General features: G+C 36.0%; 1 protein-coding gene across 9 annotated transcripts in view; it reads right to left on the minus strand.

The window, feature by feature from the left end:
- The window catches only part of LOC125652308 (1-phosphatidylinositol 4,5-bisphosphate phosphodiesterase beta-4-like), a 106,764-nt gene extending 94,683 nt beyond the window's left edge, over positions 1-12,081 (minus strand). For 3 of the 9 annotated variants that reach the window (XM_048881385.2, XM_056164842.1, XM_048881391.2), the window contains exon 1: positions 11,906-12,049. The gene's annotated coding sequence lies outside the window, so the exon portion shown is untranslated. Of the gene's footprint in view, positions 1-1,120; positions 1,504-4,155; positions 4,296-7,704; positions 7,764-11,633; positions 11,706-11,905 lie in introns of those variants that run through there. The other 6 variants (XM_048881386.2, XM_048881388.2, XM_048881390.2 and 3 more) reach the window with 6 other exon arrangements.

Here is a 12,081-nt window from a genome sequence, read left to right on the forward strand (position 1 = left end):
TTCCCTATATATTTGAATGTAAAACTTTGATCCCCTATTGTGGTCCCATCCTACCACCAGGGATCATGATTTTAATAAACTTGAATCTGCACTATGTCAGGAAGCTTTCAATTAAATTTCAGCTCCTCTGGCCCAGTGGTTCTTAAGAAGATTTTTAAATGACCCCCACCCTATTTTTGGATTTTTGTGATTATCTCCCCTTTAAAGGGGGCATGGCCCTTCATTTGAACAAACTTGAAAGCCCTTTACCCAAGAATGCTTTGAGCCAAGTTTGGTTGAAATTGGCCCAGTAGATCTGGAGAAGTTGAAAATGTGAGAAGTATACAGATGAATCGAGAGACAGACGACGGAGAACAGGTGATCAAAAAAGCTCATTTGAGCTTTCAGCTCACAGGGTTTTATCCAGCATTTAGTTGTTACTACCCAGGTGAGCTAAAAAAAAAGTATGGAACTGTTTGATCTACTTTTAGCACTATAAAGGTCATAGTGCACCAATCAAGCTGAAATGCAAATTAAACTTATATTCATTCAAGACTAAATTTCGGGACAATATCTGTATCCATAACGAAAAAGTCCAGAAAACTGTTTGACTTATTTTTAGCCCTAAAGTAAGTCACGACGCACCAGCTGAAATGCAAACTCACTCTTGCACTTTGTAAGGGAGAAAATGTAGACAAATTTCAACTCTGTGCATGCGTCAATTATTAAAAATAGTCTGGAAAACATTATCTTGGATGGACAGACACATAGACAGCACCATAACATAATATGTCCCGTTTGACAACATGCAGGCATATAAAAAAAGATCACACCAACTATTGTCTACGATAATGTGCAAAACATGAACCCAGACTAATTGTGCCCCCTTGAAAAAAGGAGGTATATTGGTTTGCACCTTGTGTCAGTCGGTCGATCAGCAGACCAAGTGTTGTCTGCTCAATACTCAAGAAGCCTTTGCTTGACAGACAACAAAATTGTTACACTGGTTTCCCCTAAAAGGTAGATGACTCTAATTTATTTTGAGGTCATAAAGTTAAGGGTCAATCTATACCATCGACACAGGGAGATATTTCGGAAATAAATTTTATTTTTGTCATCATGTATGAATTGTGATACATACAGACCTTGAAGTGTACTGAACAGTCTGCATGAAACAGTATAGGCATGGCCTGTATGCTTTGAGTTTTTCGGCATTATTCAATTCTTCCTGGGGCCAGTTTAAACATAAAATAATTGCAAAATAATGATAAGATTCTTGATATGATAAAAACGTTGAGAAAGAATGTTAGAATATGTCAGATGCTTGATGTCCGACATGGTAAATTCCTTCAATACATGTATTGATATTTGTCACTTTTGTGTGCATGCAAGAACAAAAAAAAAACAATGGTTATACTGGAGATCTATTATATAGCTCTATCAAATCTACTTGTTGCAGCTTAGATATCCATAAACACAGTTACCTACCATATGTAGAAGCCATGCATGATTAACCATGGTGATAACAGATTTTGTAACAATAAGCTTCCTACATACAAAAACCCAGGACATATTTATAGGTTATAGACTTTGTATGGGAAAATATGACGACCGAGTTTTTCGGTGCGTAGACGGACCGAGCTTGCGAGGTCCGTTCGCGACAAAAAACGAGGTCGTCATATTTCCCATACAATGTCTATAACCTTTTTATTATATACTTTCAATTTCATTTAGAAAGTAACAATAATCTTATTTTTAACAATAACTTTATCGGTTTAACTGAGTAAAAGATGAAAAACATGAAAAATTTGAAAATTAACGGCGTAGAAATTTGATTGTGACGTAATGTTTGCGGGCCGGAATGTTTCCGGGCATATATCGTGTGATATATGCCCGCAAACTTTTAAAGAAAAAAGAAGAGATGAAATTGAAAGTATATAATAAATATATATATATATATTCTGCATATTTTGGCTGTAATCAGAACAAAGATCAACTTTTGAAAGTTTAAGGAACTTATTATTTCCTGTGGTGTTCGAAAGTTGTGATATATGTATCGCTTCCCTATAAAACTCCATGAAATTTTTAACCACTGTATTAGACATAATTGTGAAATGGAAGCCAAAAATAAGATTCCATTTGGTGAAATGTATACATTTCACTTTCATAAACATAAACATAAATTTAGTGCCAATTTTCTTCATTTTTGAAAAAAAGTTTGTTTGTACATGTAACAAGTATCCTTAATACAAACAAGATAGAGATTCTACTTTGTTGTAAGTGAAATTTCATTATAATCGATTTTGTAATTGTAGCCATCAGTTCAATCAAGGAAGGAAAAGAATATCAGTAAACAGCCATTAGCTAAAGTTGATAGAAATATGCGTGGTGTACAAAATCATATTTGTGCAAGTGAAAGATCAAAATCAGATCTTCAAGAAACAAGAGGTCCACAGGCCTTATCAGTCACCCGAGTACTAGTGAAAAATTATCATTACTTCCAAGGGCTATGAAATCTAGAAAAACAAGAGGCCCATGGGCCACATCGCTCACCTGAGTCACCTTGGCCCATATCTGAAGACTTCCATATATATTTGCATGTAAAACCTAATAGTCCCTATTATGGCCCAAACTACCCTTTGCAAACTTGAATCTACATTATGTCAGAAAGCTTTCATGTAAATGTCAACTTCTTTGGCCCAATGGTTCTTGAGAAGAAGATTTTTAAAGCTTTTTCCTATATTTGTATGTAAAACTTTGACCCCCCCCCCCCCACTTGTGGCCCCATCCTACCCCCGGGGGCCATGATTTGAACAAACTTGAATCTGCACTATGTCAGAAAGTTTTCATGTAAAAATCAGCTTTTCTGGCTCAGTGGTTCTTGAGAAGAAGATTTTTAAAGATTTTTCCTATATATTTGTATGTAAAACTTTGATCCCCTATTGTGGACCCATCCAACCCCAAGAGCCCATGATTTGAACAAACTTGAATCTGCATTATATCAGGAAGCTTTCATGTAAATCTCAGCTTTTCTGGCTTAGTGGTTCTTGAGAAGAAGATTTTTAAAGTTTTTCCCTATATATTTGTGTGCAAAACTTTGATCCCCCCTTGGGGCCCCATCTTATCCCCGGGGGCCATGATTTGAACAAACTTGAATCTGCACTATGTCAGAAAGTTTTCTGGTAAAAATCAGCTTTTCTGGCTCAGTGGTTCTTGAGAAGAAGATTTTTGAAGATTTTTCCTATATATTTGTATGTAAAATTTTGATCCCCTATTGTGGCCCCATCCAACCCCAGGGGCCCAGGATTTGAACAAACTTGAATCTGCATTATGTCAGGAAGCTTTTATGTAAATCTCAGCTTTTCTGGCTTAGTGGTTCTTGAGAAGAAGATTTTTAAAGTTTTTCCCTATATGATATTTGTATGTAAAACTTTGATCCCCCCTTGTGGTCCCATCCTACCACCGGGGGCCATGATTTGAACAAACTTGAATCTGCAATATGTCAGGAAGCTTTCAGGTAAATTTCAGCTCTTCTGACCCAGTGGTTCTTGAGAAGAGGATTTTTAAATGACCCCACCCTATTTTTGCATTTTTGTGATTATCTCCCCTTTGAAAGGGACATGGCCCTTCATTTGAACAAACTTGAAAGCCCTTCACCCAAGGATGCTTTTGGCCATGTTTGGTTGAAATTGGCCCAGTGGTTCATGAGAAGATGAAAATGTGAAAAGTTTACAGACAGACGGACGCTGGACAAAATGTGATCAGAAAAGCTCACTAGAGCCTTCGGCATATACTGATCAAAGGCTTTACATAAAAAAGTCCTTCAAATGATAAAGACAATAATCACTACATAATAATGTTGGCTCCACCTTGAAACTAAACTCTTACCCCCCCCCCCCCCCCCCCCCCCCCCCCCCCCCCGATCATGAAATTCACAATTTTGGTACATAAAGGACTACCTGTTCCTTCTAAATATCTATTTAGTTCAATTTAGTATCAATAGCAATAGATTTTAAAGAAGATATCATTTACATGTTTGCACATGCATATACACTATATACACCAAGTTTGGCCCCACCCTGGAGTCTGAGAACCTCTACCCCAAGGATCATGAAAATTTATAATTATGGAAGAAGCCTTCCTACTCTAAATCACTATACATTTAGTTTTTCTTACACAAGTGCAGCTATAGAGAAGATTTTTGAAAATTGGTCAATTTTTGGCAGTTTTGCAACGCCCCTAATGCCCCAGGGGTGCAGGAGTCCTGACATTCACAATTTATGTCTCCCTTGTCCCAAAGATGCTTCATACCAAATCTGAAAAGAATTGAAATGGTAGCTATCCCGAAGAAGTTCAAAATATATGTTCATTTGTTAATGCATGACAGACACAGACCAATTGCAATATTGGTCACCTGTGTAAAGATCAAGATCAAAAGAAACATTTATTCATAGGACCAATTTCATTTGTCAAACTGGCGTAAACGGAATACACTAGTTGACCTTTGAAAACCCAGCTTGACACTTCATTTGCTTGGTATTGCCCAAAGCATTGGTCATATAAGATCAGCGAGTTTCTTGTCGCTTTATAAAAATGGCAGATAACACTAGTAAATTTGATTTTCAGTATATATATATATATATATATATAAAGCACAGAAATAGCAATGAACTCTTAAATGAACATAACTGCCCTAAGTGAAGATATATTTAACATCAAGAACAGAAAATTTCACTTTATTTGGATACCCACTTCCGCCCCTACCCAGGATTGAACTCACGACCTGTGGAACCAAATCTCCTAGCAGCATGCAACCAGTGCACTAGACCGCTCGATCATCTAGGCAAGTCAAAAAACTTGCTTTCAATGACGATGGAATTCTCGTCACGCTGTCACATGCTACACGGTCATTGAGAATGGGATAGTTATTTAACGTACATTTAAGAGGATCATACATGATACAAATTGCATTCGAAATATATATATATATATATATATATATAGATAGATAGATAGATGCAATATCATTATACTACGCAAATATTTGATAATGTCATAAGATAACAATAAAAGTGCGAATGGAATGATCAGAAATTTTTTTATATTGTGCTAAAATATTTTGTATGTTATGTTGGAATTTGAATATATCATAAAAGTGGCAAGAACAATATAGCAATGTGTTCCGCCAAATTTTTTCGCCGGTTTATTTCATTTGTCAGTGCCCAGTGCTTTAAGCCAGTCATATGGCCAGCACATTGTGGTATACACAGATTTTGGATAAATGAAATGTGCCCGTCACCTTAATAGGTACATTAGGTAATTGCTGTAACTTATAGGCAACTTTTGTATTCAAATGTTTCTTGTTTGCTACATATCTTTAAATGACTAAAACACTTTCTCCAAGTTTGTATTTGCATATAGAATCCCTGCAGTAATAATAAGTGTATACTTCTATCTCTGTCACACCTTGACCTATTTCAAATGACTTTATCAAAGATCAAGACCCTCTAGTCATAAGGAATTTCTACATGAGGTCAAGTGTGAACTTCTTATACAATCCAGTCTCATGGGTTAGAATAGGTCCTCAGTACCCCCTTGCTTGTTGCAAAAGCCGACTAAATGGGACGGTCATTTGGATAAGACCGTAAAAACTGAAGTCCCGTGTCACAGCAGGTGTGGCACGATAAAGATCCCTCCCTGCTCAATGGCAATAAACGCCGTGCATAGGCCTAAATTTTGCAGCCCTTCACCGGCAGTGGTGACGTCTCAATATGAGTGAAATTTTCTTGAGAGGAATAATAAACAGTAGTCAATCATTCTACAATCCATGAATAACAAAGACAAGAGCCAGCTCAGTCATTAACATTTTGAACTGTTAATCCTGGAAATATTGACCTTTACAAATACTCTTGGTTGGGGATCACTTTTGACTTGCTGTTTGACTGTTGATAGAGTAGATATAAATTGATTTTGGTGCAATCCATGTTGTTATTAATCAATACCCTCTTGTGTCAAAACCAGAACTTTTCTTTATTTTATATCATGTCCATCACGTCACGTAGTCATCAAAGCCAATAAGATGAGTATATCTATAAAAGACAGATACTGAAACATACATCATCAAGAGGCCCACAGGCCTTATCGCTCACCTGAGTATTAGTTAAAAGTATCACTTAAGTCCAAGGGCTAGTCAAAATCTAGAAGAAATTTCCTGTTCTGAATATCTAAATATATTCAATATGTCTTTATATCAGCCACTGTATATGTGTCTAATCATCTATCTCTGCAAGGAAGATTTATTGCAACGTACTCTACCCCATTCTTCAAATAAAAAAACATCATTCAATTTGAAAATGTATCTTCATTAATTTATGATATTGGAAAAGTATTATTCAATAAAAAAAAAAAATTCATGCACATGCAGACAATCCAATTCATCTGCAATTTATAACAAGAGGTACTGTGAGCAATGCTCACTAAGAATACCCCAATCTCCCAAAGGGTGTTGGTAATAGGTATAAACTACCTCTTTTCTGAGTGTAAAAAACAAATGGCATGACAAACCGAACCATATTGCTACTTCGATGTCCAGTGCACGTGACCTTTGACCTTTTGACCCCAAAATCGATAGGGAACATCTTCATCCCATGGGTAGTCCATATGTATGATATGGTGACGGTAGGTGGAAAGGATAACGCTTTAGAGCCTGGAAACCATATTGCTACTTCGATGTCCAGTGCACTTGACCTTTGACCTTTTGACCCCAAAATCGATAGGGAACATCTTCATCCCATGGGTAGTCCATATGTATGATATGGTGACTGTAGGTGGAAAGGATAACGCTTTAGAGCCCGGAAACCATATTGCTACTTCGATGTCCAGTGCGCTTGACCTTTGACCTTTTGACCCCAAAATCAATAGGGAACATCTTCATCCCATGGGTAGTCCATATGTATGATATGGTGACTGTAGGTGGAAAGGATAACGCTTTAGAGCCCGGAAACCATATTGCTACTTCGATGTCCAGTGCGCTTGACCTTTGACCTTTTGACCCCAAAATCGATAGGGAACATCTTCATCCCATGGGTAGTCCATATATATGATATGGTGATGGTAGGTGGAAAGGATAATGCTTTAGAGCCCGGAAACCATTGCGTCTACAGACGGACGGACGGACGAACAGACAGACGGACAACCCGATTCCAGTATACCCCCCCCCCCCCCCACAACTTGTTGCGGGGGGTATAATTATCCTATTTAAATTTAAAAATAACCATAATGAAAAATATAAATAATTACTAATTAGGCTGTAATTTCCAATCTATTTTTACCTTTTTTTTTTCAATCATAGATTTTATTATTTATTGATACCAGTAACTTAAAACTAGGAATACAAAAGAGTCAAAACAATTTCATTTGTTTCTGTTTCGCAAAGGCTTGATCAAGATCAATACAAAATGTAATTGATTTTGAAGTGAACTTGTCTCTCTGCAGCTTGCCTCCAGGTAAATTGATGTTTACTTTTTCCTGTCAGTATAGAAACTTTGCAAAAGCTTGATCTAATTGCTGATCTGTGTATGGTTTTCTCCCAGTGGTTATTATAATATCCTCACTGACCAACAACAGACACCATCTTTCCTGTGTTTCTCCACACGCTGACCAGACTGATACAATCTTACTGTTTAACATTTCCTCCCAAATGAAAATGGTTGCACATTCACGTACCCCTTCAGTGTGTGCAAAGTTCCCTACTCAGTGGCTGATAGGCCCGATTCTCAACTTTACTGAAAATAAAGGCCAGATTACCCTGTCAAGATTATTTTCAAAATGATCTAAACAATTGTTTCATAATTTCTTCTTTTAATTGCCTTCATTACTTGTAATAAATACATGACAATGAATCCCTATATTTAAAACAAGATGTCAAACTCGCATCCAATTCCATTGGCTTTTTGTCTCCATCCCAAAGTATGGAGGGTTTTTATAGTATACTATATGATGCCAAACCTTTTCATCTTTTTCATCTACTAATTTAAAAATTCAAATATTCTCAAGGTATAAACTTCAAAGCCACCAATTTACATATGCATTAATATATCATTAGATATATAGTTACAATACATGATATATGTTAAAAATAAATAACATCCCTCATCACTAATTACCAGGGTTCTCTGTGACCATCTGACATGTCAAATTTTACTGTGTTGCCAGTGATTTTTCAACATTTTTCAAAAGGGTCCTGTGTCTTTTGAACTGGGGAAAATTGTCAACATTTTGATCAAATTGGGAAAATCTAGTCTTTATTGTAAATATGCTAAATATCTCATATAAACAAGAAATCAAACACAAATTGATGTCATTCTTCTTTTATTTCACATATTTAACTTTCTTTTCTGTAAGCTTTTAAAATTTTCGACTTTTCTCTCTAAATCATCTAGAATTGATGCAGCTTTGTCATGCCGTACATTCACACTGAACTTATTTTTTAATAAATATGTTTTTTGCCAGTTTTAATTATTGGGAAAAGTGCAAGTTTAAAAAAATATGTAATTTTTGGAAGGGGAAAGGGTTGATATTCGGACCTAAAATGGGTCTAAAAAATCACCGGCTGCAGACCACACGAAGTGTTTCACAACATTTTGATAAGATTGCATGTGAAGCACCTTTCAATCCTTTTTGTTTTGGATAATGTATCATATATTATATTATAAACAACCAAAAAAAAAACCACAAAAATTAATCATTTCAATAGTTTATACACATATTTGGTGCAAATATTTAAAAACATTAATCATCTTGATCTTGAGTTTTTTCACAAAGCTGCTGTGAATATCGACGCTCTATAATTCAAAATTAGGTGGCTAGTATAGTTCCATTTACATCTCCTTACCGTGTATAGTAGCGGGGAAGGTGAACTCAATTACATAATATCACAACTCCAAGACATAGGTCACTGTCCCTCACTATTAAAACACAATCGTCTTCAAGTTCACTTTGATGTAGAAACAATGAAAGAAAAAGTTATCAAGCTCACATACCCCACGCTCAAACATTGTTTGACAATGCTTCACATATTGAATGGTTATAAAGCTATATGCATTACTGCAAGGACAGGACAGATGGATGCGGAATTCTAAGTTCAAAAGGGGCATACCTCTCAGAAAAAATATGAATCAGAATTTCCTAGGAATATGCACATCTACACAGTGTGTCCTTATTAACTACAAAGTTTCACGAAATTCTCTTGAGCGATCTCAGAGGAATTGCTCTGACAAGAACAGGACAGATGGGCTAAAAAAAATTAAGTTCAAAAGAAGCATAACTCCCAGAAAAATGATTGAATCAGAATTTCCAAGGTGTATGCACATCTACACAGTGTGTCCTTATTAACTACAAAGTTTCATGAAATTCTCTAGAACGGTCCCAGAGGAGTTGCATCGACAAGAAAGGGACTGACAGACTGACTCGTCTAATGGATGGGACATAAAACATTGTACCCTCCACAACTTCGCTGCATGGGGCATAATAAGAATTCTTTCTTGTTGCCCTAGTTTCAATCACAATCGGCTCGGATCTTGGATCTATGTTGTTAATTTTTTTTACTGTGTCGCACACATTGTTACTGTGTCAGGTGAAAATTTTACTGTGTCAGAGCTGCATAGTAAAAATGCTGATGGAGAACCCTGGTTTACATTGCTCTATGGTTGATGTGTTAAGTTTTCATTAAAGGTACTAATAACACTTGTTCATGTTTATATACACCTGTATATCAGGTGATATTTAGATATTCTATTTTTTGTGCAGGTTTTGAGTAAATTGTTAGAATTTTAGCCAATAGTTAATGATATAATAATAGCTATTCAATAGCTCTCTACAATGCAATTAATACATATCTACTCCTCTTTCTTTCTTTTTTTTTAATATATGGGTGATTTTGGCTACAAGCTGTTGAATATCAATGCTGAACAACTGTGAAAGAACAAAACAGGTGGAGCCTGTACACTGACATTTCAGGTTTATCGAGCTTTTCATGGGAGTTGTTCAGCCTCAGTTACAGACTCTTTTTCCGTTCAGCTCAAAGCTAAGAAGTCAAAAACAAGATTGATTGAATGTTGTTTAAAGTCCCTCTCGAGAATATTTCACTCATATGAAGACATCACCACTGCCGGTGAAGGGCTGCAAAATTTAGGCCTATGCTCAGCGCTTACGACCATTGACCATTTATCATGCCACACCTGCTGTGACACGGGACCTCGGTTTTTGCGGTCTCATCCGAAGGACCGCCCCATTTAGTCGCCTCTTACGACAAGCAAGGGGGTACTGAAGACCTATTCTAACCCGGATCTCCATAGGATTCAAAATCAAGAAAAACTTTATGTCAAAATTTTTTCCCCTAAAATCAAGTCTGAAAGAAACTGCTTCAATCACATTCAATTCTGAAATATTGGAGGGGTTAAAGAAGTAAGAACAAAGTGCTTTTGAATTAGAGATTATCATAGAAGCTGTATCATATCTAATTTATGTAACATGCTAATTTATGTTATAAACATGCTTAAAACACACCAGAAGCAAATCCACATTGCAGCGTTACGGAATAGCAGTGTAATGAAATCAGACGACTCAAAAGATGAAAAGAAAATTTGAAGCACCAAAAGCAGAGCTCTTCTACTACAAAAAACAGAATAAGAGCAGGGGTCAAAATGATTTTTTTCTGCCAAATGCTAATTTTAGCCTGGGGATTTGATATCCATGTCCAGGCCAAAATGAAAACCTACAAGCTAAAATAGAAACGAATGAATCTCCTCTTTGTCATGTTTTATATAAATATTAACATGATTTAAAAGAAATTTTGAAGACAATGTTCACTTAACCTCTGCAGCAAAGAATAGTATCAGTATTCATGGACTTGTGTTTCAAACGCATACTAGTTACTAATTAAGCTAAGAAGTGAGTTAACATGTTAGTAGATGCCAATCTGTAGATGATAGGATCATGAGCAAATCTTGCAAGGGTTTAAATTAATATCAAAATATTCCTTTTTTGCTCCATTCATTGCTCTTGGTCTTTGAAAAAGTAAACTGCTGAGTTTGAGAACTAGTCACATATCCTCATCTTCATCCATGTTGACATACCATCACATGAATTTATACCATAAATATCATATCAAATTTTTTGACAAGTAAAATAATTTTTTTGACAAAAGTAATAGGCCTTCTTATAAGTGAATTATCATACACTTTGATGTATTACAAGTAGATTAGGTTATAACATCCATACATCAAAAAGACATTGTAAAATGTATTATATATTTTGTTTATCATCACTGTACTCTACTTCTACATCTGCCATTATAAATGCAGAAAACATATGTCAATTAATCTTAACGATGCCATGTTCTTATTTATAACTTTGTAAATGTCAGTTTTTTGGCCATGTATGATGTATAGTTGGGTATAAAACACTGGGACCGTAGCCTTCCCCATTTTCGTTCTGTCTCCTTTAATAACTGTATTTATAACCCTAGCCAATAACAATTACATACAACGACCGATCGTTATTGGAGCTCTACCATCATTTATGTCCCTTATTATTAAGCCTATATTGGTTCACAAACTCCTGGGATTGTGCACGTGCCCTTTTCCGTGGTTTACCGTAAACGGCAAATCCTCGGACGTTCTGCATCAATGCTCCGACATCTAACTTGATCGATTTATTGTGTTTATCTGCAATGATGCCAATAGATATTTTGCTGATCAAACTTACAAGTACATTGTGTACTCTTACTTTCCCGCACATCTAAAACCAAAACAAATCCGGCAGCGCACCGGCTTCCCACGACTCACTTTACGAGAAGATCTCATATTATGCATATTTTCTGTTTTCCACTGAATCTCGGCAAGTGAAATTAATCAATTTAACATACCTTGGTAGAAAGCTCCTACAAGGTTAACCTAGTGACGTCCTCGTGGTATATGCAACTTAAAATACACGATGTTATAAATCAGAGATCATGAAACCGACTTCTCTAAGTTGCCATTTTTCTCTCACCATCATTATCATGTTGACACTATTATCCAATCGATAATCGTTCACTGGATC

The sequence above is a fragment of the Ostrea edulis genome, chromosome 5 (assembly GCF_947568905.1).
Source record: "Ostrea edulis chromosome 5, xbOstEdul1.1, whole genome shotgun sequence".
Classification (NCBI taxonomy): Eukaryota; Metazoa; Mollusca; class Bivalvia; order Ostreida; family Ostreidae; genus Ostrea; species Ostrea edulis.